Source organism: Phyllobates terribilis, unplaced genomic scaffold (assembly GCF_046119375.1).
Source record: "Phyllobates terribilis strain yellow unplaced genomic scaffold, ASM4611937v1 Scaffold_34__1_contigs__length_13252353, whole genome shotgun sequence".
Classification (NCBI taxonomy): Eukaryota; Metazoa; Chordata; class Amphibia; order Anura; family Dendrobatidae; genus Phyllobates; species Phyllobates terribilis.
In genome coordinates, this window is record NW_027362794.1 from 4,878,019 (window position 1) to 4,904,681 (window position 26,663).

At 48.4% G+C, this 26,663-nt stretch overlaps 14 non-coding genes across 14 annotated transcripts; all 14 read left to right on the plus strand.

Moving 5' to 3' along the window:
* The first annotated feature begins 599 nt into the window (after positions 1 to 599).
* LOC141181201 (U2 spliceosomal RNA) lies at positions 600 to 790 on the plus strand. The gene has a single exon (XR_012256800.1). It is a non-coding gene; the product is annotated as a U2 spliceosomal RNA (small nuclear RNA).
* Positions 791 to 1,903: 1,113 nt separating this feature from the next.
* On the plus strand, positions 1,904 to 2,094 carry LOC141181202 (U2 spliceosomal RNA). Its single transcript, XR_012256801.1, has one exon. It is a non-coding gene; the product is annotated as a U2 spliceosomal RNA (small nuclear RNA).
* A 1,119-nt stretch (positions 2,095 to 3,213) lies between these two features.
* Positions 3,214 to 3,404, plus strand: LOC141181204 (U2 spliceosomal RNA). Its single transcript, XR_012256803.1, has one exon. It is a non-coding gene; the product is annotated as a U2 spliceosomal RNA (small nuclear RNA).
* A 1,119-nt stretch (positions 3,405 to 4,523) lies between these two features.
* Positions 4,524 to 4,714, plus strand: LOC141181205 (U2 spliceosomal RNA). Its single transcript, XR_012256804.1, has one exon. It is a non-coding gene; the product is annotated as a U2 spliceosomal RNA (small nuclear RNA).
* A 1,119-nt stretch (positions 4,715 to 5,833) lies between these two features.
* On the plus strand, positions 5,834 to 6,024 carry LOC141181206 (U2 spliceosomal RNA). Its single transcript, XR_012256805.1, has one exon. It is a non-coding gene; the product is annotated as a U2 spliceosomal RNA (small nuclear RNA).
* Positions 6,025 to 7,143: 1,119 nt separating this feature from the next.
* On the plus strand, positions 7,144 to 7,334 carry LOC141181207 (U2 spliceosomal RNA). The gene has a single exon (XR_012256806.1). It is a non-coding gene; the product is annotated as a U2 spliceosomal RNA (small nuclear RNA).
* A 1,120-nt stretch (positions 7,335 to 8,454) lies between these two features.
* LOC141181208 (U2 spliceosomal RNA) lies at positions 8,455 to 8,645 on the plus strand. The gene has a single exon (XR_012256807.1). It is a non-coding gene; the product is annotated as a U2 spliceosomal RNA (small nuclear RNA).
* Positions 8,646 to 9,759: 1,114 nt separating this feature from the next.
* LOC141181209 (U2 spliceosomal RNA) lies at positions 9,760 to 9,950 on the plus strand. The gene has a single exon (XR_012256808.1). It is a non-coding gene; the product is annotated as a U2 spliceosomal RNA (small nuclear RNA).
* A 1,116-nt stretch (positions 9,951 to 11,066) lies between these two features.
* Positions 11,067 to 11,257, plus strand: LOC141181211 (U2 spliceosomal RNA). The gene has a single exon (XR_012256809.1). It is a non-coding gene; the product is annotated as a U2 spliceosomal RNA (small nuclear RNA).
* Positions 11,258 to 12,378: 1,121 nt separating this feature from the next.
* LOC141181212 (U2 spliceosomal RNA) lies at positions 12,379 to 12,569 on the plus strand. The gene has a single exon (XR_012256810.1). It is a non-coding gene; the product is annotated as a U2 spliceosomal RNA (small nuclear RNA).
* A 1,116-nt stretch (positions 12,570 to 13,685) lies between these two features.
* Positions 13,686 to 13,876, plus strand: LOC141181213 (U2 spliceosomal RNA). Its single transcript, XR_012256811.1, has one exon. It is a non-coding gene; the product is annotated as a U2 spliceosomal RNA (small nuclear RNA).
* An 8,981-nt stretch (positions 13,877 to 22,857) lies between these two features.
* LOC141181214 (U2 spliceosomal RNA) lies at positions 22,858 to 23,048 on the plus strand. The gene has a single exon (XR_012256812.1). It is a non-coding gene; the product is annotated as a U2 spliceosomal RNA (small nuclear RNA).
* A 1,113-nt stretch (positions 23,049 to 24,161) lies between these two features.
* LOC141181216 (U2 spliceosomal RNA) lies at positions 24,162 to 24,352 on the plus strand. The gene has a single exon (XR_012256814.1). It is a non-coding gene; the product is annotated as a U2 spliceosomal RNA (small nuclear RNA).
* A 1,121-nt stretch (positions 24,353 to 25,473) lies between these two features.
* On the plus strand, positions 25,474 to 25,664 carry LOC141181217 (U2 spliceosomal RNA). Its single transcript, XR_012256815.1, has one exon. It is a non-coding gene; the product is annotated as a U2 spliceosomal RNA (small nuclear RNA).
* Positions 25,665 to 26,663: the final 999 nt, after the last annotated feature.

Below are 26,663 nucleotides of genomic sequence, written 5' to 3' on the forward strand. Positions count from 1 at the left end.
CTTTCATTTAATGCCTGCAGACTATAAAAGAGAAACCAACCCAAAAAGTTTGGTTGATTAGTCTGTGGCATTCTTTTAAACTGTTGCTTATGGCGGTCTCTGTGAGCTTCTCAGTGACATTCAGCCATCCAGGTATCCCGCCTGCAGTAGACGGAATGTGGCAATGGAACGCTGGCTGCGCGTGTCATAATAGGCTCTGAGCCTTTATATACCTGCGCACAGCAGCAGCCACCTTCAGTCTGCTGCTGGACAGCCAGCAGCAGCAGCAGCAGCAGGAGAGGTAATTAATCAGCAACCCTCCTGCTAAGGGTAGACAGCTGCTCGTTCCACCCCCCCCCCGCCTTAATTGGTTCTCCTCCCTTCCAACGGTGTTGAGGCGGGTGGGAACAGCCGGGGGTTGAGGGTACTGTGCTAAAAGAGGTGGAGTTATGCAGATCTAAAACGCGTGGATTGCAGCAGCAGCAAGCCGAAAAGTGCAGGCATGTGAGGGATCTAGAGGTTGACAGCATGTCTTCTTAACGGGAGTCCAGGTGGCCATCTCCACAAATGGACTTTTCAGAATCCTTGGGTGGCACCGTAGTCGGAAACCAATTCTGGTTATCGCTTCTCGGCCTTTTGGCTAAGATCAAGTGTAGTATCTGTTCTTATCAGTTTAATATCTGATACGTCCCCTATCTGGGGACCATATATTAAATGGATTTTTAGAACAGGGAGATGGAAAAAGAGCTTGCTCTGTCCACTCCACGCATTGACCTGGTATTGCAGTATCTCCAGGACCGGTGCACCCCTTCTTTAATGCAGTTTCTAAAATCAGAAAGAATTGAATTCAATGCTTTTTGTTCATTTGGCTTGTTTGTCGGATTTTGGGATGGACTCTTTGGCTTTGCTTTTCTTCTCCTCATTGGATTTTTCATCTTAAAAGTTGCAGAAGCCAGATGACAAGCTCATTTTGGTTCAACTTCAGCAACTGTGCATTGCATTGCCATGTAATGTAATGCAATGCTATCTATCTAGCTCTCCCTCTATACTTCCTTTTGGATAAACAGACATATTAGGCAAGCATTTTGGAGCTTTCACCTAAATAACTACAGGTGGTGAGATAAGCTGCACAATATAATTGACCTTTCAGTATATTGTTGCACACACACCATCTATTTAGCAAATGCCCTTGTTATCAACAGCAGCCTTTTAAACTCACCTGAGCTAACAGGTATGTGAGCTGGTTACTCTGCTGCGCTTAAAATTTCTTTTTTGGTTTGCTACAATGCCTTTTCTGAAACGTTGTCTCCCTCTGCTGGAACACTGACTTCTTTCATTTAATGCCTGCAGACTATAAAAGAGAAACCAACCCAAAAAGTTTGGTTGATTAGTCTGTGGCATTCTTTTAAACTGTTGCTTATGGCGGTCTCTGTGAGCGTCTCAGTGACATTCAGCCATCCAGGTTTCCCGCCTGCAGTAGACGGAATGTGGCAATGGAACGCTGGCTGCGCGTGTCATAATAGGCTCTGAGCCTTTATATACCTGCGCACAGCAGCAGCCACCTTCAGTCTGCTGCTGGACAGCCAGCAGCAGCAGCAGGAGAGGTAATTAATCAGCAACCCTCCTGCTAAGGGTAGACAGCTGCTCGTTCCACCCCCCCCCCCGCCTTAATTGGTTCTCCTCCCTTCCAACGGTGTTGAGGCGGGTGGGAACAGCCGGGGGTTGAGGGTACTGTGCTAAAAGAGGTGGAGTTATGCAGATCTAAAACGCGTGGATTGCAGCAGCAGCAAGCCGAAAAGTGCAGGCATGTGAGGGATCTAGAGGTTGACAGCATGTCTTCTTAACGGGAGTCCAGGTGGCCATCTCCACAAATGGACTTTTCAGAATCCTTGGGTGGCACCGTAGTCGGAAACCAATTCTGGTTATCGCTTCTCGGCCTTTTGGCTAAGATCAAGTGTAGTATCTGTTCTTATCAGTTTAATATCTGATACGTCCCCTATCTGGGGACCATATATTAAATGGATTTTTAGAACAGGGAGATGGAAAAAGAGCTTGCTCTGTCCACTCCACGCATTGACCTGGTATTGCAGTATCTCCAGGACCGGTGCACCCCTTCTTTAATGCAGTTTCTAAAATCAGAAAGAATTGAATTCAATGCTTTTTGTTCATTTGGCTTGTTTGTCGGATTTTGGGATGGACTCTTTGGCTTTGCTTTTCTTCTCCTCATTGGATTTTTCATGTTAAAAGTTGCAGAAGCCAGATGACAAGCTCATTTTGGTTCAACTTCAGCAACTGTGCATTGCATTGCCATGTAATGTAATGTAATGCTATCTATCTAGCTCTCCCTCTATACTTCCTTTTGGATAAACAGACATATTAGGCAAGCATTTTGGAGCTTTCACCTAAATAACTACAGGTGGTGAGATAAGCTGCACAATATAATTGACCTTTCAGTATATTGTTGCACACACACCATCTATTTAGCAAATGCCCTTGTTATCAACAGCAGCCTTTTAAACTCACCTGAGCTAACAGGTATGTGAGCTGGTTACTCTGCTGCGCTTAAAATTTCTTTTTTGGTTTGCTACAATGCCTTTTCTGAAACGTTGTCTCCCTCTGCTGGAACACTGACTTCTTTCATTTAATGCCTGCAGACTATAAAAGAGAAACCAACCCAAAAAGTTTGGTTGATTAGTCTGTGGCATTCTTTTAAACTGTTGCTTATGGCGGTCTCTGTGAGCTTCTCAGTGACATTCAGCCATCCAGGTATCCCGCCTGCAGTAGACGGAATGTGGCAATGGAACGCTGGCTGTGCGTGTCATAATAGGCTCTGAGCCTTTAAATACCTGCGCACAGCAGCAGCCACCTTCAGTCTGCTGCTGGACAGCCAGCAGCAGCAGCAGCAGCAGGAGAGGTAATTAATCAGCAACCCTCCTGCTAAGGGTAGACAGCTGCTCGTTCCACCCCCCCCCCCGCCTTAATTGGTTCTCCTCCCTTCCAACGGTGTTGAGGCGGGTGGGAACAGCCAGGGGTTGAGGGTACTGTGCTAAAAGAGGTGGAGTTATGCAGATCTAAAACGCGTGGATTGCAGCAGCAGCAAGCCGAAAAGTGCAGGCATGTGAGGGATCTAGAGGTTGACAGCATGTCTTCTTAACGGGAGTCCAGGTGGCCATCTCCACAAATGGACTTTTCAGAATCCTTGGGTGGCACCGTAGTCGGAAACCAATTCTGGTTATCGCTTCTCGGCCTTTTGGCTAAGATCAAGTGTAGTATCTGTTCTTATCAGTTTAATATCTGATACGTCCCCTATCTGGGGACCATATATTAAATGGATTTTTAGAACAGGGAGATGGAAAAAGAGCTTGCTCTGTCCACTCCACGCATTGACCTGGTATTGCAGTATCTCCAGGACCGGTGCACCCCTTCTTTAATGCAGTTTCTAAAATCAGAAAGAATTGAATTCAATGCTTTTTGTTCATTTGGCTTGTTTGTCGGATTTTGGGATGGACTCTTTGGCTTTGCTTTTCTTCTCCTCATTGGATTTTTCATGTTAAAAGTTGCAGAAGCCAGATGACAAGCTCATTTTGGTTCAACTTCAGCAACTGTGCATTGCATTGCCATGTAATGTAATGCAATGCTATCTATCTAGCTCTCCCTCTATACTTCCTTTTGGATAAACAGACATATTAGGCAAGCATTTTGGAGCTTTCACCTAAATAACTACAGGTGGTGAGATAAGCTGCACAATATAATTGACCTTTCAGTATATTGTTGCACACACACCATCTATTTAGCAAATGCCCTTGTTATCAACAGCAGCCTTTTAAACTCACCTGAGCTAACAGGTATGTGAGCTGGTTACTCTGCTGCGCTTAAAATTTCTTTTTTGGTTTGCTACAATGCCTTTTCTGAAACGTTGTCTCCCTCTGCTGGAACACTGACTTCTTTCATTTAATGCCTGCAGACTATAAAAGAGAAACCAACCCAAAAAGTTTGGTTGATTAGTCTGTGGCATTCTTTTAAACTGTTGCTTATGGCGGTCTCTGTGAGCTTCTCAGTGACATTCAGCCATCCAGGTATCCCGCCTGCAGTAGACGGAATGTGGCAATGGAACGCTGGCTGCGCGTGTCATAATAGGCTCTGAGCCTTTATATACCTGCGCACAGCAGCAGCCACCTTCAGTCTGCTGCTGGACAGCCAGCAGCAGCAGCAGCAGCAGGAGAGGTAATTAATCAGCAACCCTCCTGCTAAGGGTAGACAGCTGCTCGATCCACCCCCCCCCCCGCCTTAATTGGTTCTCCTCCCTTCCAACGGTGTTGAGGCGGGTGGGAACAGCCGGGGGTTGAGGGTACTGTGCTAAAAGAGGTGGAGTTATGCAGATCTAAAACGCGTGGATTGCAGCAGCAGCAAGCCGAAAAGTGCAGGCATGTGAGGGATCTAGAGGTTGACAGCATGTCTTCTTAACGGGAGTCCAGGTGGCCATCTCCACAAATGGACTTTTCAGAATCCTTGGGTGGCACCGTAGTCGGAAACCAATTCTGGTTATCGCTTCTCGGCCTTTTGGCTAAGATCAAGTGTAGTATCTGTTCTTATCAGTTTAATATCTGATACGTCCCCTATCTGGGGACCATATATTAAATGGATTTTTAGAACAGGGAGATGGAAAAAGAGCTTGCTCTGTCCACTCCACGCATTGACCTGGTATTGCAGTATCTCCAGGACCGGTGCACCCCTTCTTTAATGCAGTTTCTAAAATCAGAAAGAATTGAATTCAATGCTTTTTGTTCATTTGGCTTGTTTGTCGGATTTTGGGATGGACTCTTTGGCTTTGCTTTTCTTCTCCTCATTGGATTTTTCATGTTCAAAGTTGCAGAAGCCAGATGACAAGCTCATTTTGGTTCAACTTCAGCAACTGTGCATTGCATTGCCATGTAATGTAATGCAATGCTATCTATCTAGCTCTCCCTCTATACTTCCTTTTGGATAAACAGACATATTAGGCAAGCATTTTGGAGCTTTCACCTAAATAACTACAGGTGGTGAGATAAGCTGCACAATATAATTGACCTTTCAGTATATTGTTGCACACACACCATCTATTTAGCAAATGCCCTTGTTATCAACAGCAGCCTTTTAAACTCACCTGAGCTAACAGGTATGTGAGCTGGTTACTCTGCTGCGCTTAAAATTTCTTTTTTGGTTTGCTACAATGCCTTTTCTGAAACGTTGTCTCCCTCTGCTGGAACACTGACTTCTTTCATTTAATGCCTGCAGACTATAAAAGAGAAACCAACCCAAAAAGTTTGGTTGATTAGTCTGTGGCATTCTTTTAAACTGTTGCTTATGGCGGTCTCTGTGAGCTTCTCAGTGACATTCAGCCATCCAGGTATCCCGCCTGCAGTAGACGGAATGTGGCAATGGAACGCTGGCTGTGCGTGTCATAATAGGCTCTGAGCCTTTATATACCTGCGCACAGCAGCAGCCACCTTCAGTCTGCTGCTGGACAGCCAGCAGCAGCAGCAGCAGCAGGAGAGGTAATTAATCAGCAACCCTCCTGCTAAGGGTAGACAGCTGCTCGTTCCACCCCCCCCCCCGCCTTAATTGGTTCTCCTCCCTTCCAACGGTGTTGAGGCGGGTGGGAACAGCCAGGGGTTGAGGGTACTGTGCTAAAAGAGGTGGAGTTATGCAGATCTAAAACGCGTGGATTGCAGCAGCAGCAAGCCGAAAAGTGCAGGCATGTGAGGGATCTAGAGGTTGACAGCATGTCTTCTTAACGGGAGTCCAGGTGGCCATCTCCACAAATGGACTTTTCAGAATCCTTGGGTGGCACCGTAGTCGGAAACCAATTCTGGTTATCGCTTCTCGGCCTTTTGGCTAAGATCAAGTGTAGTATCTGTTCTTATCAGTTTAATATCTGATACGTCCCCTATCTGGGGACCATATATTAAATGGATTTTTAGAACAGGGAGATGGAAAAAGAGCTTGCTCTGTCCACTCCACGCATTGACCTGGTATTGCAGTATCTCCAGGACCGGTGCACCCCTTCTTTAATGCAGTTTCTAAAATCAGAAAGAATTGAATTCAATGCTTTTTGTTCATTTGGCTTGTTTGTCGGATTTTGGGATGGACTCTTTGGCTTTGCTTTTCTTCTCCTCATTGGATTTTTCATGTTAAAAGTTGCAGAAGCCAGATGACAAGCTCATTTTGGTTCAACTTCAGCAACTGTGCATTGCATTGCCATGTAATGTAATGCAATGCTATCTATCTAGCTCTCCCTCTATACTTCCTTTTGGATAAACAGAGATATTAGGCAAGCATTTTGGAGCTTTCACCTAAATAACTACAGGTGGTGAGATAAGCTGCACAATATAATTGACCTTTCAGTATATTGTTGCACACACACCATCTATTTAGCAAATGCCCTTGTTATCAACAGCAGCCTTTTAAACTCACCTGAGCTAACAGGTATGTGAGCTGGTTACCCTGCTGCGCTTAAAATTTCTTTTTTGGTTTGCTACAATGCCTTTTCTGAAACGTTGTCTCCCTCTGCTGGAACACTGACTTCTTTCATTTAATGCCTGCAGACTATAAAAGAGAAACCAACCCAAAAAGTTTGGTTGATTAGTCTGTGGCATTCTTTTAAACTGTTGCTTATGGCGGTCTCTGTGAGCTTCTCAGTGACATTCAGCCATCCAGGTATCCCGCCTGCAGTAGACGGAATGTGGCAATGGAACGCTGGCTGCGCGTGTCATAATAGGCTCTGAGCCTTTATATACCTGCGCACAGCAGCAGCCACCTTCAGTCTGCTGCTGGACAGCCAGCAGCAGCAGCAGCAGCAGGAGAGGTAATTAATCAGCAACCCTCCTGCTAAGGGTAGACAGCTGCTCGTTCCACCCCCCCCCCCGCCTTAATTGGTTCTCCTCCCTTCCAACGGTGTTGAGGCGGGTGGGAACAGCCGGGGGTTGAGGGTACTGTGCTAAAAGAGGTGGAGTTATGCAGATCTAAAACGCGTGGATTGCAGCAGCAGCAAGCCGAAAAGTGCAGGCATGTGAGGGATCTAGAGGTTGACAGCATGTCTTCTTAACGGGAGTCCAGGTGGCCATCTCCACAAATGGACTTTTCAGAATCCTTGGGTGGCACCGTAGTCGGAAACCAATTCTGGTTATCGCTTCTCGGCCTTTTGGCTAAGATCAAGTGTAGTATCTGTTCTTATCAGTTTAATATCTGATACGTCCCCTATCTGGGGACCATATATTAAATGGATTTTTAGAACAGGGAGATGGAAAAAGAGCTTGCTCTGTCCACTCCACGCATTGACCTGGTATTGCAGTATCTCCAGGACCGGTGCACCCCTTCTTTAATGCAGTTTCTAAAATCAGAAAGAATTGAATTCAATGCTTTTTGTTCATTTGGCTTGTTTGTCGGATTTTGGGATGGACTCTTTGGCTTTGCTTTTCTTCTCCTCATTGGATTTTTCATGTTCAAAGTTGCAGAAGCCAGATGACAAGCTCATTTTGGTTCAACTTCAGCAACTGTGCATTGCATTGCCATGTAATGTAATGCAATGCTATCTATCTAGCTCTCCCTCTATACTTCCTTTTGGATAAACAGACATATTAGGCAAGCATTTTGGAGCTTTCACCTAAATAACTACAGGTGGTGAGATAAGCTGCACAATATAATTGACCTTTCAGTATATTGTTGCACACACACCATCTATTTAGCAAATGCCCTTGTTATCAACAGCAGCCTTTTAAACTCACCTGAGCTAACAGGTATGTGAGCTGGTTACTCTGCTGCGCTTAAAATTTCTTTTTTGGTTTGCTACAATGCCTTTTCTGAAACGTTGTCTCCCTCTGCTGGAACACTGACTTCTTTCATTTAATGCCTGCAGACTATAAAAGAGAAACCAACCCAAAAAGTTTGGTTGATTAGTCTGTGGCATTCTTTTAAACTGTTGCTTATGGCGGTCTCTGTGAGCGTCTCAGTGACATTCAGCCATCCAGGTATCCCGCCTGCAGTAGACGGAATGTGGCAATGGAACGCTGGCTGCGCGTGTCATAATAGGCTCTGAGCCTTTATATACCTGCGCACAGCAGCAGCCACCTTCAGTCTGCTGCTGGACAGCCAGCAGCAGCAGCAGCAGCAGGAGAGGTAATTAATCAGCAACCCTCCTGCTAAGGGTAGACAGCTGCTCGTTCCACCCCCCCCCCCCGCCTTAATTGGTTCTCCTCCCTTCCAACGGTGTTGAGGCGGGTGGGAACAGCCGGGGGTTGAGGGTACTGTGCTAAAAGAGGTGGAGTTATGCAGATCTAAAACGCGTGGATTGCAGCAGCAGCAAGCCGAAAAGTGCAGGCATGTGAGGGATCTAGAGGTTGACAGCATGTCTTCTTAACGGGAGTCCAGGTGGCCATCTCCACAAATGGACTTTTCAGAATCCTTGGGTGGCACCGTAGTCGGAAACCAATTCTGGTTATCGCTTCTCGGCCTTTTGGCTAAGATCAAGTGTAGTATCTGTTCTTATCAGTTTAATATCTGATACGTCCCCTATCTGGGGACCATATATTAAATGGATTTTTAGAACAGGGAGATGGAAAAAGAGCTTGCTCTGTCCACTCCACGCATTGACCTGGTATTGCAGTATCTCCAGGACCGGTGCACCCCTTCTTTAATGCAGTTTCTAAAATCAGAAAGAATTGAATTCAATGCTTTTTGTTCATTTGGCTTGTTTGTCGGATTTTGGGATGGACTCTTTGGCTTTGCTTTTCTTCTCCTCATTGGATTTTTCATGTTAAAAGTTGCAGAAGCCAGATGACAAGCTCATTTTGGTTCAACTTCAGCAACTGTGCATTGCATTGCCATGTAATGTAATGCAATGCTATCTATCTAGCTCTCCCTCTATACTTCCTTTTGGATAAACAGACATATTAGGCAAGCATTTTGGAGCTTTCACCTAAATAACTACAGGTGGTGAGATAAGCTGCACAATATAATTGACCTTTCAGTATATTGTTGCACACACACCATCTATTTAGCAAATGCCCTTGTTATCAACAGCAGCCTTTTAAACTCACCTGAGCTAACAGGTATGTGAGCTGGTTACCCTGCTGCGCTTAAAATTTCTTTTTTGGTTTGCTACAATGCCTTTTCTGAAACGTTGTCTCCCTCTGCTGGAACACTGACTTCTTTCATTTAATGCCTGCAGACTATAAAAGAGAAACCAACCCAAAAAGTTTGGTTGATTAGTCTGTGGCATTCTTTTAAACTGTTGCTTATGGCGGTCTCTGTGAGCTTCTCAGTGACATTCAGCCATCCAGGTATCCCGCCTGCAGTAGATGGAATGTGGCAATGGAACGCTGGCTGCGCGTGTCATAATAGGCTCTGAGCCTTTATATACCTGCGCACAGCAGCAGCCACCTTCAGTCTGCTGCTGGACAGCCAGCAGCAGCAGCAGGAGAGGTAATTAATCAGCAACCCTCCTGCTAAGGGTAGACAGCTGCTCGTTCCACCCCCCCCCCCCGCCTTAATTGGTTCTCCTCCCTTCCAACGGTGTTGAGGCGGGTGGGAACAGCCGGGGGTTGAGGGTACTGTGCTAAAAGAGGTGGAGTTATGCAGATCTAAAACGCGTGGATTGCAGCAGCAGCAAGCCGAAAAGTGCAGGCATGTGAGGGATCTAGAGGTTTACAGCATGTCTTCTTAACGGGAGTCCAGGTGGCCATCTCCACAAATGGACTTTTCAGAATCCTTGGGTGGCACCGTAGTCGGAAACCAATTCTGGTTATCGCTTCTCGGCCTTTTGGCTAAGATCAAGTGTAGTATCTGTTCTTATCAGTTTAATATCTGATACGTCCCCTATCTGGGGACCATATATTAAATGGATTTTTAGAACAGGGAGATGGAAAAAGAGCTTGCTCTGTCCACTCCACGCATTGACCTGGTATTGCAGTATCTCCAGGACCGGTGCACCCCTTCTTTAATGCAGTTTCTAAAATCAGAAAGAATTGAATTCAATGCTTTTTGTTCATTTGGCTTGTTTGTCGGATTTTGGGATGGACTCTTTGGCTTTGCTTTTCTTCTCCTCATTGGATTTTTCATGTTAAAAGTTGCAGAAGCCAGATGACAAGCTCATTTTGGTTCAACTTCAGCAACTGTGCATTGCATTGCCATGTAATGTAATGCAATGCTATCTATCTAGCTCTCCCTCTATACTTCCTTTTGGATAAACAGACATATTAGGCAAGCATTTTGGAGCTTTCACCTAAATAACTACAGGTGGTGAGATAAGCTGCACAATATAATTGACCTTTCAGTATATTGTTGCACACACACCATCTATTTAGCAAATGCCCTTGTTATCAACAGCAGCCTTTTAAACTCACCTGAGCTAACAGGTATGTGAGCTGGTTACTCTGCTGCGCTTAAAATTTCTTTTTTGGTGTGCTACAATGCCTTTTCTGAAACGTTGTCTCCCTCTGCTGGAACACTGACTTCTTTCATTTAATGCCTGTAGACTATAAAAGAGAAACCAACCCAAAAAGTTTGGTTGATTAGTCTGTGGCATTCTTTTAAACTGTTGCTTATGGCGGTCTCTGTGAGCTTCTCAGTGACATTCAGCCATCCAGGTATCCCGCCTGCAGTAGACGGAATGTGGCAATGGAACGCTGGCTGCGCGTGTCATAATAGGCTCTGAGCCTTTATATACCTGCGCACAGCAGCAGCCACCTTCAGTCTGCTGCTGGACAGCCAGCAGCAGCAGCAGCAGGAGAGGTAATTAATCAGCAACCCTCCTGCTAAGGGTAGACAGCTGCTCGTTCCACCCCCCCCCCCGCCTTAATTGGTTCTCCTCCCTTCCAACGGTGTTGAGGCGGGTGGGAACAGCTGGGGGTTGAGGGTACTGTGCTAAAAGAGGTGGAGTTATGCAGATCTAAAACGCGTGGATTGCAGCAGCAGCAAGCCGAAAAGTGCAGGCATGTGAGGGATCTAGAGGTTGACAGCATGTCTTCTTAACGGGAGTCCAGGTGGCCATCTCCACAAATGGACTTTTCAGAATCCTTGGGTGGCACCGTAGTCGGAAACCAATTCTGGTTATCGCTTCTCGGCCTTTTGGCTAAGATCAAGTGTAGTATCTGTTCTTATCAGTTTAATATCTGATACGTCCCCTATCTGGGGACCATATATTAAATGGATTTTTAGAACAGGGAGATGGAAAAAGAGCTTGCTCTGTCCACTCCACGCATTGACCTGGTATTGCAGTATCTCCAGGACCGGTGCACCCCTTCTTTAATGCAGTTTCTAAAATCAGAAAGAATTGAATTCAATGCTTTTTGTTCATTTGGCTTGTTTGTCGGATTTTGGGATGGACTCTTTGGCTTTGCTTTTCTTCTCCTCATTGGATTTTTCATGTTAAAAGTTGCAGAAGCCAGATGACAAGCTCATTTTGGTTCAACTTCAGCAACTGTGCATTGCATTGCCATGTAATGTAATGCAGTGCTATCTATCTAGCTCTCCCTCTATACTTCCTTTTGGATAAACAGACATATTAGGCAAGCATTTTGGAGCTTTCACCTAAATAACTACAGGTGGTGAGATAAGCTGCACAATATAATTGACCTTTCAGTATATTGTTGCACACACACCATCTATTTAGCAAATGCCCTTGTTATCAACAGCAGCCTTTTAAACTCACCTGAGCTAACAGGTATGTGCGCTGGTTACTCTGCTGCGCTTAAAATTTCTTTTTTGGTTTGCTACAATGCCTTTTCTGAAACGTTGTCTCCCTCTGCTGGAACACTGACTTCTTTCATTTAATGCCTGCAGACTATAAAAGAGAAACCAACCCAAAAAGTTTGGTTGATTAGTCTGTGGCATTCTTTTAAACTGTTGCTTATGGCGGTCTCTGTGAGCTTCTCAGTGACATTCAGCCATCCAGGTATCCCGCCTGCAGTAGACGGAATGTGGCAATGGAACGCTGGCTGCGCGTGTCATAATAGGCTCTGAGCCTTTATATACCTGCGCACAGCAGCAGCCACCTTCAGTCTGCTGCTGGACAGCCAGCAGCAGCAGCAGCAGCAGCAGGAGAGGTAATTAATCAGCAACCCTCCTGCTAAGGGTAGACAGCTGCTCGTTCCACCCCCCCCCCGCCTTAATTGGTTCTCCTCCCTTCCAACGGTGTTGAGGCGGGTGGGAACAGCCGGGGGTTGAGGGTACTGTGCTAAAAGAGGTGGAGTTATGCAGATCTAAAACGCGTGGATTGCAGCAGCAGCAAGCCGAAAAGTGCAGGCATGTGAGGGATCTAGAGGTTGACAGCATGTCTTCTTAACGGGAGTCCAGGTGGCCATCTCCACAAATGGACTTTTCAGAATCCTTGGGTGGCACCGTAGTCGGAAACCAATTCTGGTTATCGCTTCTCGGCCTTTTGGCTAAGATCAAGTGTAGTATCTGTTCTTATCAGTTTAATATCTGATACGTCCCCTATCTGGGGACCATATATTAAATGGATTTTTAGAACAGGGAGATGGAAAAAGAGCTTGCTCTGTCCACTCCACGCATTGACCTGGTATTGCAGTATCTCCAGGACCGGTGCACCCCTTCTTTAATGCAGTTTCTAAAATCAGAAAGAATTGAATTCAATGCTTTTTGTTCATTTGGCTTGTTTGTCGGATTTTGGGATGGACTCTTTGGCTTTGCTTTTCTTCTCCTCATTGGATTTTTCATGTTAAAAGTTGCAGAAGCCAGATGACAAGCTCATTTTGGTTCAACTTCAGCAACTGTGCATTGCATTGCCATGTAATGTAATGCAATGCTATCTATCTAGCTCTCCCTCTATACTTCCTTTTGGATAAACAGACATATTAGGCAAGCATTTTGGAGCTTTCACCTAAATAACTACAGGTGGTGAGATAAGCTGCACAATATAATTGACCTTTCAGTATATTGTTGCACACACACCATCTATTTAGCAAATGCCCTTGTTATCAACAGCAGCCTTTTAAACTCACCTGAGCTAACAGGTATGTGAGCTGGTTACTCTGCTGCGCTTAAAATTTCTTTTTTGGTTTGCTACAATGCCTTTTCTGAAACGTTGTCTCCCTCTGCTGGAACACTGACTTCTTTCATTTAATGCCTGCAGACTATAAAAGAGAAACCAACCCAAAAAGTTTGGTTGATTAGTCTGTGGCATTCTTTTAAACTGTTGCTTATGGCGGTCTCTGTGAGCTTCTCAGTGACATTCAGCCATCCAGGTATCCCGCCTGCAGTAGACGGAATGTGGCAATGGAACGCTGGCTGCGCGTGTCATAATAGGCTCTGAGCCTTTATATACCTGCGCACAGCAGCAGCCACCTTCACTCTGCTGCTGGACAGCCAGCAGCAGCAGCAGCAGGAGAGGTAATTAATCAGCAACCCTCCTGCTAAGGGTAGACAGCTGCTCGTTCCACCCCCCCCCCCGCCTTAATTGGTTCTCCTCCCTTCCAACGGTGTTGAGGCGGGTGGGAACAGCCGGGGGTTGAGGGTACTGTGCTAAAAGAGGTGGAGTTATGCAGATCTAAAACGCGTGGATTGCAGCAGCAGCAAGCCGAAAAGTGCAGGCATGTGAGGGATCTAGAGGTTGACAGCATGTCTTCTTAACGGGAGTCCAGGTGGCCATCTCCACAAATGGACTTTTCAGAATCCTTGGGTGGCACCGTAGTCGGAAACCAATTCTGGTTATCGCTTCTCGGCCTTTTGGCTAAGATCAAGTGTAGTATCTGTTCTTATCAGTTTAATATCTGATACGTCCCCTATCTGGGGACCATATATTAAATGGATTTTTAGAACAGGGAGATGGAAAAAGAGCTTGCTCTGTCCACTCCACGCATTGACCTGGTATTGCAGTATCTCCAGGACCGGTGCACCCCTTCTTTAATGCAGTTTCTAAAATCAGAAAGAATTGAATTCAATGCTTTTTGTTCATTTGGCTTGTTTGTCGGATTTTGGGATGGACTCTTTGGCTTTGCTTTTCTTCTCCTCATTGGATTTTTCATGTTAAAAGTTGCAGAAGCCAGATGACAAGCTCATTTTGGTTCAACTTCAGCAACTGTGCATTGCATTGCCATGTAATGTAATGCAATGCTATTGTGGCACCCCAGGGGTCTGGTTTTCCACAGTAATGTAATGTTATGTCTGAGAGCAGGTGGGAGGTCCTTTGGTCAGGGATCCTGTGCATGCCACACCTCCTGCCCAGTCTGGGGAGGGGAAGAGCTTCCCCTGTAAAAACCCGGGGCTGAGGCAGGGAGAGTCAGACAAGGAGAGTGGAGACAAGAAGCAGCATAGGAAACAGCAGAGTTCCAAGGAGTCAGGGGCTGGCAGCTGCAGCGCTCGCCCTGACTAAGAAGATTCTTTACCGGACCCGGAGTCCGAGGCTGTGGGGACTAACTTCTACCCAGCAGCAGAATCCGTCAGGCAGGGGATTTCAGGTCCTCTGGCCCAGAAGCCCGAAGGCACGGTCACACGCGTGGGACCAGCACCGCCATCGTGGAGCGGAAGCCATTAGAAGGCCCCGAGTCACCGGCCATACGGGTGAGCACCACACGGTACACTCAGGGACGTGGGCTACTTACATCAGCTTCTAGCAAGGTAGCCAGAAGAGTACAGTCAGTTTGTGAGGCCTACAACTACGCCTGGCCAGGGGAGATCCCATCTGCTCAAAGACTGACCAGGCCCCGTTTGCTAGCAAGTACTCCGGGAGGGTCTATCGTTGTTACCAGTAAAGACCCTGAACTACACCGTACCGTCTCTGAGTGGTTCCTGCTACCCCCATCATCCACATCGGCTGCCCTGAGGCCATACCCCTCCCGTTGGGGGTTATACTATCACGCTGCACAATCCTACCACCGGCCTCAGCGGTCTGCCCTGCAGCAGCAGCTCCCTGGCTGCACTCAACGGGTGGCGTAGTCATCAACTGTTTACTACTAATAGACTGCCGTCTAGTTTGACTCCCTGGGCACGGACCGGGTCACCGCCACGAGACTACAACCCTCTACTGATCCGGCTCCGGGTAGGCTCCCGCATGCGCAACGCAGCGCGACACAGGCCCAGGGGCGCGTCAACTTTGGCGTAGTCGGCAGGATCTCGTGCCCGCAACCACCGGGTACTGCGTGCCTGAAAAGCAAAGACTGTTCAAACTTACCAGTGGTGAAGATTCCCGCTATCCGTGGAGGTTTCCCGCCATCCGGCGCCATCTTCTACCTTCTTCCCGCCATCGGTGAAGTTTCCCGCCATCCGGCGCCATCTTCGGCCTTCTTCCCGCCATCCGTGGAGTTTTCCCGCCGTTGGACGCCATCTTGGGGACGCCGCGCGGGAAGAAGAGGGGCGTGGACTCCGAAAGCGCGCGAGAACTGAAGCCCCGCCTCACGTCCGGACGTTGCGTAAGGTCCTGGAAGGAGCCCAGCAGACGCCGACGTCACAGGAGCGCGACGGAAGGTCCTCAACCCTGACGATCCACTGCGGAGCCGCGGCCTACGGAAGAGGATCATCGCAAGGTAGGCCACGGTCCACTAGGGGGGAGGAAGATGTCGGATACGGAGGAGAGCTTCACTGCCCCAACCCCCGCCAGCGCTACCGCTGCTGCAGTTATGCCCTTCACCATGCCCTATATCCCGGGAGCAGCTTGGCTACCCCAGTATTCAGGGGAGTCACATACCCTGCATGACTTTAGAGAAAAGCTGGATAGCCTCTTCCAGGTGTACCCCCTCACAGAAGAGCAAAAAGTGAGCATCCTGGTGGCCCAACTAACCGGGGCAGCCAAAAGGGAAGTAAAATCCTGGCCACCTGGGAGGAAGACTGTCGCAGGGATACTAACCCGGCTGAAGGACACCTTTGATACCCGCACCTCAGCCGAGATTAAGCTTAGATTCTACGGGTGCAAGCAGCGAGCGCATGAGAGTATAAGGGACTATGCACTAAACCTACAAGAGGCCCTGAGGGCCATAAAGCAGACCGACCCTGATGGGGTGGGAAACGAGGACAGGCTGTTGACTGAACAATTTATAGAGGGTTTATATTGCAATGCCCACCGAACCCAGTTGCGGGCAATGGCCTTACAGGATCCCCATCTGGACTTTGCACAGTTCAAGGACAGAGCCATCCGGGTGCTCCGAGAACCGGCACCAGGTGGCGTTGTGACCCACAGACGCCCCACTACCACTTACTACCAGGAGGCGGCGCCCTTGTCAGCAGGGCCTGTGGGAGCTGATGCGCAGGCTTTGGACAATGACCCGGCTCCAGACCTACACCATCAGGTCCAAGAGCTAGCTAAGAGCGTTGCTGCGCTAACCCGAACTGTGCAGTCTTTACAGGTTTCCACCCCAGGGAAGATCCAGCTGGCATCCGGACCGGAGGACATCCCATGGCGTCGACCAAGGAGGACCCCACCGGCCAGAGGAAGACCCAGTGACCGATACAGCGAGGACGGACGACCCATCTGCCGCCGCTGCAATCAACCCGGACATATGGAAAGGTACTGTTCTTTAAACGGGCACAACCTGGGGTAGAGGGCCAACCCCCAGGAAAAAGATCACCAGGCCCATCGAACTGGCGCGACAGATATGTGGGAGGACGTCCAGTCTTGCCTGTGGTACTGGATGGCATTCCCATGAGTGCCCTACTGGATACCGGGTCACAGGTCACCACCATCCCGTACGTGCTCTTCAAGCAGTACTGGAATGACTCGGATATTACCCACTACCCTGACGACGACTTGAGTATCATCGCCAGCAATGGCCAGCCCGTGCCACAGATCGGATTTAAGGAGGTGGCCCTCAAAATCGGTAGAGTCGAACTGGCCGCACAGGGACTGATCATTGTAGATATTGATAAACATGAGAGTCACCCAAAAATAACTCTAGGAACTAACGTAATTGAAAATTGTCTTGCAGAGGTGATTTTCCTTTTACAGCAGGTTGCCAAGAACGCCAGCTCCGGCGAGCAGCGGGTGCTCCAGAAAGAGATCCGGGCACTGATGCAACGGCAACAAGTGGAACTCTCCGGCGGTGAGATTGGTAGCGTAAGAATGTGTGACCCTTTTCCTATTGCCATGCCCCCAAAAAGTGAAATGATGATTTGGTGCCGGGCAGCTATTGGTCTGAGAGGAAGAGATTACCAGGCAATGGTAGAACCAGTTTACTCAGACAGTAGGCCCACCATTTTGACAGCACGGGGGGTGGTCAATGTACGCCATGGGAGGGTGCCCATTCGCATAATAAATATCGGGGAGAGGGAAGTGTACCTGCCCCGGTATGCCACGCTAGCCAAATTATATACCACTAATCAAAATTCTATACAATCTGTGGAATCCTTGCCTCCATCTCACCCGGAGGAAGGTAACGGCTCTAAGAAAGACATGGAGGACTGGTGTCAGCAACTACATTTGGGTACTGATTCCACTCCCTCACATCAGAAACAAGGAGTCTATCGGGTGGTTCAAGAGTATGAGAGAGTGTTTAGTAAACACCCGTTAGACTTCGGGCGAGTCAAGGGGGTAGAACACCGCATCCCCACGGGAGATCATCCTCCCATAAAAGAGAGGTATCGACCTGTACCCCCTGCACATTACCAACACGCCAAGGGGATGCTTAGAGACATGAAGGAGGCTGGGGTAATCCGGGATAGCTGTAGCCCCTGGGCAGCCCCACTAGTTTTAGTCAAAAAGAAAGACAACACCATGAGGATGTGTGTAGATTACCGGAAAATCAACCGTATCACACACAAGGATGCGTACCCCTTACCAAGGATAGAGGAGTCATTGGCTGCTTTAAGATCTGCTAACTTCTTCTCTACCTTGGATCTCACTAGCGGGTACTGGCAGGTTCCTGTAGCAGAGGCGGACCGGGAGAAGACCGCATTCACCACCCCGATGGGACTTAGCGAGTTCACCTGCATGCCGTTCGGACTCTGCAACGCCCCAGGAACCTTCCAACGATTAATGGAGTGCTGTCTGGGCCACAGAAACTTCAAGACGGTCCTGTTGTACCTGGACGATGTCATCGTATACTCCAAAACTTATGAGGACCACCTGAAACACCTGGCGGAGGTGTTCGAAGCTCTGGCGAGTTACGGCCTAAAGGTGAAACCCTCCAAGTGTCACCTCCTGAAACCAAAGGTGCAATACCTGGGACACGTGGTGAGCGCTGACGGAGTGGCTCCCGACCCCGATAAGATCACCGCAATTAAGGGATGGCCAAGCCCCTCCAGCGTAAAAGAAGTGCGGCAGTTCCTAGGGTTGGTAGGCTACTACCGAAGGTTTATTCCCGGTTTCACCAAAAAGGCAGCGCCTATGCAGGACCTCCTGATAGGCCAGTCCCGGAAGGCCAAGAACCAGAAGCCGCCCTTCAAATGGGAAGAGCTAGAAGAAGAGTCCTTCCGCCAGCTGAAGATGGCCCTCACGGGGGATGAAATCTTGGCGTACCCAGACTATAGCCAGCCCTTCATCCTCTACACCGACGCCAGTAACATCGGGCTAGGAGCCGTACTATCCCAGATTCAGCAGGGGAGAGAACGAGTGATCTCCTATGCCAGCCGAAAACTGCGACCCACCGAAAGGAACCCCGAGAATTACAGCTCATTTAAGCTAGAGTTCCTGGCCGTGGTATGGGCAGTCACCGAGCGCTTTAGGCATTACCTCGCTTCTTCCCGGTTCACCGTATACACGGATAACAACCCGTTGATACACCTGGACACGGCAAGACTCGGTGCCCTGGAGCAGAGGTGGATGGCCCGTCTGTCCAACTACGAGTTCACAATCAAATACCGGGCAGGACGCTCCAATACTAACGCGGATGCCCTGTCCAGGATGCCCAACCTGCCGGACGAAGGAGAAGATCCGGAGGGACTGGAAGAAGTTGAACTCCCTGCGTTCCACCGTCATGGGACTATCCAGTATTCCCACCGGGTAAGGGGTAAACAGGCTGCTACGTTGAACCCCTTACCCCACTACAACTGGGCGGAAACGCAAGACAGCGACCCTGCCGTCCGACTGGTGAAGGAGATGCTGACTCGGCCGGAGGCTCGACTTGAACCAGACGCTCCGGAGGAAGCCAAACAACTATGGGCGGAGAAGAGTCGACTATTCCTTTACAAGGGGAAGTTGTGCCGCAGAATGGTCAACTCCCGGACGCATGAACTACTCTGGCAAGTAGTGGTGCCACGAAGAGACGCAGCCATGGTGATGGAGGCATACCACGACGGAGCTGGACACTTCGGGTGGAAAAAGCTGGAGTTCCTGCTGCGCGAGCGGTTCCACTGGGTAGGCATGAGGGGAACCATCGAGAAGTGGTGCAGAGACTGTGGCCCGTGCAATCTGAGAAGGAAGGACCGGGCCAGCCAGAAGACTCCCCTGCAGTCCATCGTCACCCGGCAACCGTTGGAACTGGTAGCCTTGGATCATGTAAAACTGACCCCAAGCAGAAGTGGCTACGTCTACGCGTTAACCATCGTGGATCATTACTCCCGGTTCTTGGTTGTCGTCCCCGTCAAGGACTTAACGGCTCAAACAGCAGCTAGAGCCTTCCAGCAGCACTTCTGCCGTCCACACGGGTACCCGGACCAAGTGCTGACGGACCAGGGACCTGCCTTTGAAGCGGAGGTCTTCCAGGAATTCTGCAATCTGTATGGCTGCCGGAAGATAAGGACGACACCCTACCATCCGCAAACTAATGGACTTTGTGAAAAAATGAACCAGGTGGTAATGGATCTGCTAAAAACATTGCCCCTGGAAGAACGCAGTCTGTGGCCTGAGAAGTTGCCCGATCTGGTGGACCTATACAACCACATCCCGGTAGGTTCCACCAACTGTACCCCGGCTTACCTAATGAGAGCGAGACCTGGTAAGTTACCTGTTGACCTGGAAATGGGAGTCCTGACACCTGAGGACACTTCACCAGAAACAGACTGGGACACAGAGAGGCAGCAGCAGTACCGGAGAGTACAAGAGAGCGTGGAGCGAAGTCTCTGTCAGGCTAGGGAAAGACAAGAGAAGACTTACAACCAGTATGCTCCCGCTGTTCCTCTGGTACCCGGAGAGCAGGTCTTGAAGAGGAAAAGACGGCTCCACAAGTTGGATGACCAGTGGGAGGAGGACCCGTACACCGTACTGCCCTCAAGCCACGAGAACCCGAAGGTCTGTACCATCAGTAAAGACGGAGGGGAAACCACAGCCATTGTATCCCGGGACCACCTGAAGAAGTGTCCCGAACAACTGAGGAACCCTGAAGAGGAACAAGAAGACCATCGACCCGTGGAAGAACGGGAAGATATGGTTAGTACCGTGCTCGGGGACTTCCCTCAGTCTTGGACTCAAGTCAATGGTGCAGTTGTGGTACCCGTACTCACCTTCCTCCAACCATCATCCCAAGAACCTACGGAGCAACGGGTAGAGCTGGAAGAACAGCCGGTCCAGGAGGCAGAAGACTCCACACAAGCAGAACAGGAGAATCAACCCTCTGCTTATAGTGAGCCTGCCGTACCCCTAGTGAGACAAAGAGCCGGTAGACAGCTGCCCAGTTTACCCTTGACAGCTCCTACACCCTGTAGTTCAGGGCCAGACAGTCAGCTCCGTAGGTCCACTCGGGCCACTAGAGGCCAGTTACCCGCACGCTGGAGAATTTAAAGTGTATAAATTGTTTTATTTATGTTTTTCTGTGTATTGTTGCTTGTGAATAATTTTGTGTTTCCAGTTGTTTTTAGGAAACCTTGGTGGATTTACCGGGAATCCTTGTATATAGTTGGAGCGTAACCCAGGATGGACTAGAGATTGTTAAGGACTCGGGGTAGGACAGACCCCTACCTGGTTACGTCTCCCTGTGTTGGTGAAATGGACACCTTTGCTTTTCTTCAAAGACTGCACCCGGTTGCGGACACGCCGCAACCATCTTATGTGTTTTTCTTATTGTGTTGTTATTGTTATACTTTGTTATGTTTTTCTAAATGTGTTTAGTCCCGGAGTACTAAATTTCACTAGGGGGGAATGTGGCACCCCAGGGGTCTGGTTTTCCACAGTAATGTAATGTTATGTCTGAGAGCAGGTGGGAGGTCCTTTGGTCAGGGATCCTGTGCATGCCACACCTCCTGCCCAGTCTGGGGAGGGGAAGAGCTTCCCCTGTAAAAACCCGGGGCTGAGGCAGGGAGAGTCAGACAAGGAGAGTGGAGACAAGAAGCAGCATAGGAAACAGTAGAGTTCCAAGGAGTCAGGGGCTGGCAGCTGCAGCGCTCGCCCTGACTAAGAAGATTCTTTACCGGACCCGGACTCCGAGGCTGTGGGGACTAACTTCTACCCAGCAGCAGAATCCGTCAGGCAGGGGATTTCAGGTCCTCTGGCCCAGAAGCCCGAAGGCACGGTCACACGCGTGGGACCAGCACCGCCATCGTGGAGCGGAAGCCATTAGAAGGCCCCGAGTCACCGGCCATACGGGTGAGCACCACACGGTACACTCAGGGACGTGGGCTACTTACATCAGCTTCTAGCAAGGTAGCCAGAAGAGTACAGTCAGTTTGTGAGGCCTACAACTACGCCTGGCCAGGGGAGATCCCATCTGCTCAAAGACTGACCAGGCCCCGTTTGCTAGCAAGTACTCCGGGAGGGTCTATCGTTGTTACCAGTAAAGACCCTGAACTACACCGTACCGTCTCTGAGTGGTTCCTGCTACCCCCATCATCCACATCGGCTGCCCTGAGGCCATACCCCTCCCGTTGGGGGTTATACTATCACGCTGCACAATCCTACCACCGGCCTCAGCGGTCTGCGTTGCAGCAGCAGCTCCCTGGCTGCACTCAACGGGTGGCGTAGTCATCAACTGTTTACTACTAATAGACTGCCGTCTAGTTTGACTCCCTGGGCACGGACCGGGTCACCGCCACGAGACTACAACCCTCTACTGATCCGGCTCCGGGTAGGCTCCCGCATGCGCAACGCAGCGCGACACAGGCCCAGGGGCGCGTCACTATCTATCTAGCTCTCCCTCTATACTTCCTTTTGGATAAACAGACATATTAGGCAAGCATTTTGGAGCTTTCACCTAAATAACTACAGGTGGTGAGATAAGCTGCACAATATAATTGACCTTTCAGTATATTGTTGCACACACACCATCTATTTAGCAAATGCCCTTGTTATCAACAGCAGCCTTTTAAACTCACCTGAGCTAACAGGTATGTGAGCTGGTTACTCTGCTGCGCTTAAAATTTCTTTTTTGGTTTGCTACAATGCCTTTTCTGAAACGTTGTCTCCCTCTGCTGGAACACTGACTTCTTTCATTTAATGCCTGCAGACTATAAAAGAGAAACCAACCCAAAAAGTTTGGTTGATTAGTCTGTGGCATTCTTTTAAACTGTTGCTTATGGCGGTCTCTGTGAGCTTCTCAGTGACATTCAGCCATCCAGGTATCCCGCCTGCAGTAGACGGAATGTGGCAATGGAACGCTGGCTGCGCGTGTCATAATAGGCTCTGAGCCTTTATATACCTGCGCACAGCAGCAGCCACCTTCAGTCTGCTGCTGGACAGCCAGCAGCAGCAGCAGCAGCAGGAGAGGTAATTAATCAGCAACCCTCCTGCTAAGGGTAGACAGCTGCTCGTTCCACCCCCCCCCCCGCCTTAATTGGTTCTCCTCCCTTCCAACGGTGTTGAGGCGGGTGGGAACAGCCGGGGGTTGAGGGTACTGTGCTAAAAGAGGTGGAGTTATGCAGATCTAAAACGCGTGGATTGCAGCAGCAGCAAGCCGAAAAGTGCAGGCATGTGAGGGATCTAGAGGTTGACAGCATGTCTTCTTAACGGGAGTCCAGGTGGCCATCTCCACAAATGGACTTTTCAGAATCCTTGGGTGGCACCGTAGTCGGAAACCAATTCTGGTTATCGCTTCTCGGCCTTTTGGCTAAGATCAAGTGTAGTATCTGTTCTTATCAGTTTAATATCTGATACGTCCCCTATCTGGGGACCATATATTAAATGGATTTTTAGAACAGGGAGATGGAAAAAGAGCTTGCTCTGTCCACTCCACGCATTGACCTGGTATTGCAGTATCTCCAGGACCGGTGCACCCCTTCTTTAATGCAGTTTCTAAAATCAGAAAGAATTGAATTCAATGCTTTTTGTTCATTTGGCTTGTTTGTCGGATTTTGGGATGGACTCTTTGGCTTTGCTTTTCTTCTCCTCATTGGATTTTTCATGTTAAAAGTTGCAGAAGCCAGATGACAAGCTCATTTTGGTTCAACTTCAGCAACTGTGCATTGCATTGCCATGTAATGTAATGCAATGCTATCTATCTAGCTCTCCCTCTATACTTCCTTTTGGATAAACAGACATATTAGGCAAGCATTTTGGAGCTTTCACCTAAATAACTACAGGTGGTGAGATAAGCTGCACAATATAATTGACCTTTCAGTATATTGTTGCACACACACCATCTATTTAGCAAATGCCCTTGTTATCAACAGCAGCCTTTTAAACTCACCTGAGCTAACAGGTATGTGAGCTGGTTACTCTGCTGCGCTTAAAATTTCTTTTTTGGTTTGCTACAATGCCTTTTCTGAAACGTTGTCTCCCTCTGCTGGAACACTGACTTCTTTCATTTAATGCCTGCAGACTATAAAAGAGAAACCAACCCAAAAAGTTTGGTTGATTAGTCTGTGGCATTCTTTTAAACTGTTGCTTATGGCGGTCTCTGTGAGCTTCTCAGTGACATTCAGCCATCCAGGTATCCCGCCTGCAGTAGACGGAATGTGGCAATGGAACGCTGGCTGCGCGTGTCATAATAGGCTCTGAGCCTTTATATACCTGCGCACAGCAGCAGCCACCTTCAGTCTGCTGCTGGACAGCCAGCAGCAGCAGCAGGAGAGGTAATTAATCAGCAACCCTCCTGCTAAGGGTAGACAGCTGCTCGTTCCACCCCCCCCCCCGCCTTAATTGGTTCTCCTCCCTTCCAACGGTGTTGAGGCGGGTGGGAACAGCCGGGGGTTGAGGGTACTGTGCTAAAAGAGGTGGAGTTATGCAGATCTAAAACGCGTGGATTGCAGCAGCAGCAAGCCGAAAAGTGCAGGCATGTGAGGGATCTAGAGGTTGACAGCATGTCTTCTTAACGGGAGTCCAGGTGGCCATCTCCACAAATGGACTTTTCAGAATCCTTGGGTGGCACCGTAGTCGGAAACCAATTCTGGTTATCGCTTCTCGGCCTTTTGGCTAAGATCAAGTGTAGTATCTGTTCTTATCAGTTTAATATCTGATACGTCCCCTATCTGGGGACCATATATTAAATGGATTTTTAGAACAGGGAGATGGAAAAAGAGCTTGCTCTGTCCACTCCACGCATTGACCTGGTATTGCAGTATCTCCAGGACCGGTGCACCCCTTCTTTAATGCAGTTTCTAAAATCAGAAAGAATTGAATTCAATGCTTTTTGTTCATTTTGCTTGTTTGTCGGATTTTGGGATGGACTCTTTGGCTTTGCTTTTCTTCTCCTCATTGGATTTTTCATGTTAAAAGTTGCAGAAGCCAGATGACAAGCTCATTTTGGTTCAACTTCAGCAACTGTGCATTGCATTGCCATGTAATGTAATGCAATGCTATCTATCTAGCTCTCCCTCTATACTTCCTTTTGGATAAACAGACATATTAGGCAAGCATTTTGGAGCTTTCACCTAAATAACTACAGGTGGTGAGATAAGCTGCACAATATAATTGACCTTTCAGTATATTGTTGCACACACACCATCTATTTAGCAAATGCCCTTGTTATCAACAGCAGCCTTTTAAACTCACCTGAGCTAACAGGTATGTGAGCTGGTTACTCTGCTGCGCTTAAAATTTCTTTTTTGGTTTGCTACAATGCCTTTTCTGAAACGTTGTCTCCCTCTGCTGGAACACTGACTTCTTTCATTTAATGCCTGCAGACTATAAAAGAGAAACCAACCCAAAAAGTTTGGTTGATTAGTCTGTGGCATTCTTTTAAACTGTTGCTTATGGCGGTCTCTGTGAGCTTCTCAGTGACATTCAGCCATCCAGGTATCCCGCCTGCAGTAGACGGAATGTGGCAATGGAACGCTGGCTGCGCGTGTCATAATAGGCTCTGAGCCTTTATATACCTGCGCACAGCAGCAGCCACCTTCAGTCTGCTGCTGGACAGCCAGCAGCAGCAGCAGCAGCAGGAGAGGTAATTAATCAGCAACCCTCCTGCTAAGGGTAGACAGCTGCTCGTTCCACCCCCCCCCCCCCGCCTTAATTGGTTCTCCTCCCTTCCAACGGTGTTGAGGCGGGTGGGAACAGCCGGGGGTTGAGGGTACTGTGCTAAAAGAGGTGGAGTTATGCAGATCTAAAACGCGTGGATTGCAGCAGCAGCAAGCCGAAAAGTGCAGGCATGTGAGGGATCTAGAGGTTGACAGCATGTCTTCTTAACGGGAGTCCAGGTGGCCATCTCCACAAATGGACTTTTCAGAATCCTTGGGTGGCACCGTAGTCGGAAACCAATTCTGGTTATCGCTTCTCGGCCTTTTGGCTAAGATCAAGTGTAGTATCTGTTCTTATCAGTTTAATATCTGATACGTCCCCTATCTGGGGACCATATATTAAATGGATTTTTAGAACAGGGAGATGGAAAAAGAGCTTGCTCTGTCCACTCCACGCATTGACCTGGTATTGCAGTATCTCCAGGACCGGTGCACCCCTTCTTTAATGCAGTTTCTAAAATCAGAAAGAATTGAATTCAATGCTTTTTGTTCATTTGGCTTGTTTGTCGGATTTTGGGATGGACTCTTTGGCTTTGCTTTTCTTCTCCTCATTGGATTTTTCATGTTAAAAGTTGCAGAAGCCAGATGACAAGCTCATTTTGGTTCAACTTCAGCAACTGTGCATTGCATTGCCATGTAATGTAATGCAATGCTATCTATCTAGCTCTCCCTCTATACTTCCTTTTGGATAAACAGACATATTAGGCAAGCATTTTGGAGCTTTCACCTAAATAACTACAGGTGGTGAGATAAGCTGCACAATATAATTGACCTTTCAGTATATTGTTGCACACACACCATCTATTTAGCAAATGCCCTTGTTATCAACAGCAGCCTTTTAAACTCACCTGAGCTAACAGGTATGTGAGCTGGTTACTCTGCTGCGCTTAAAATTTCTTTTTTGGTTTGCTACAATGCCTTTTCTGAAACGTTGTCTCCCTCTGCTGGAACACTGACTTCTTTCATTTAATGCCTGCAGACTATAAAAGAGAAACCAACCCAAAAAGTTTGGTTGATTAGTCTGTGGCATTCTTTTAAACTGTTGCTTATGGCGGTCTCTGTGAGCTTCTCAGTGACATTCAGCCATCCAGGTATCCCGCCTGCAGTAGACGGAATGTGGCAATGGAACGCTGGCTGCGCGTGTCATAATAGGCTCTGAGCCTTTATATACCTGCGCACAGCAGCAGCCACCTTCAGTCTGCTGCTGGACAGCCAGCAGCAGCAGCAGCAGCAGGAGAGGTAATTAATCAGCAACCCTCCTGCTAAGGGTAGACAGCTGCTCGTTCCACCCCCCCCCCCCCCGCCTTAATTGGTTCTCCTCCCTTCCAACGGTGTTGAGGCGGGTGGGAACAGCCGGGGGTTGAGGGTACTGTGCTAAAAGAGGTGGAGTTATGCAGATCTAAAACGCGTGGATTGCAGCAGCAGCAAGCCGAAAAGTG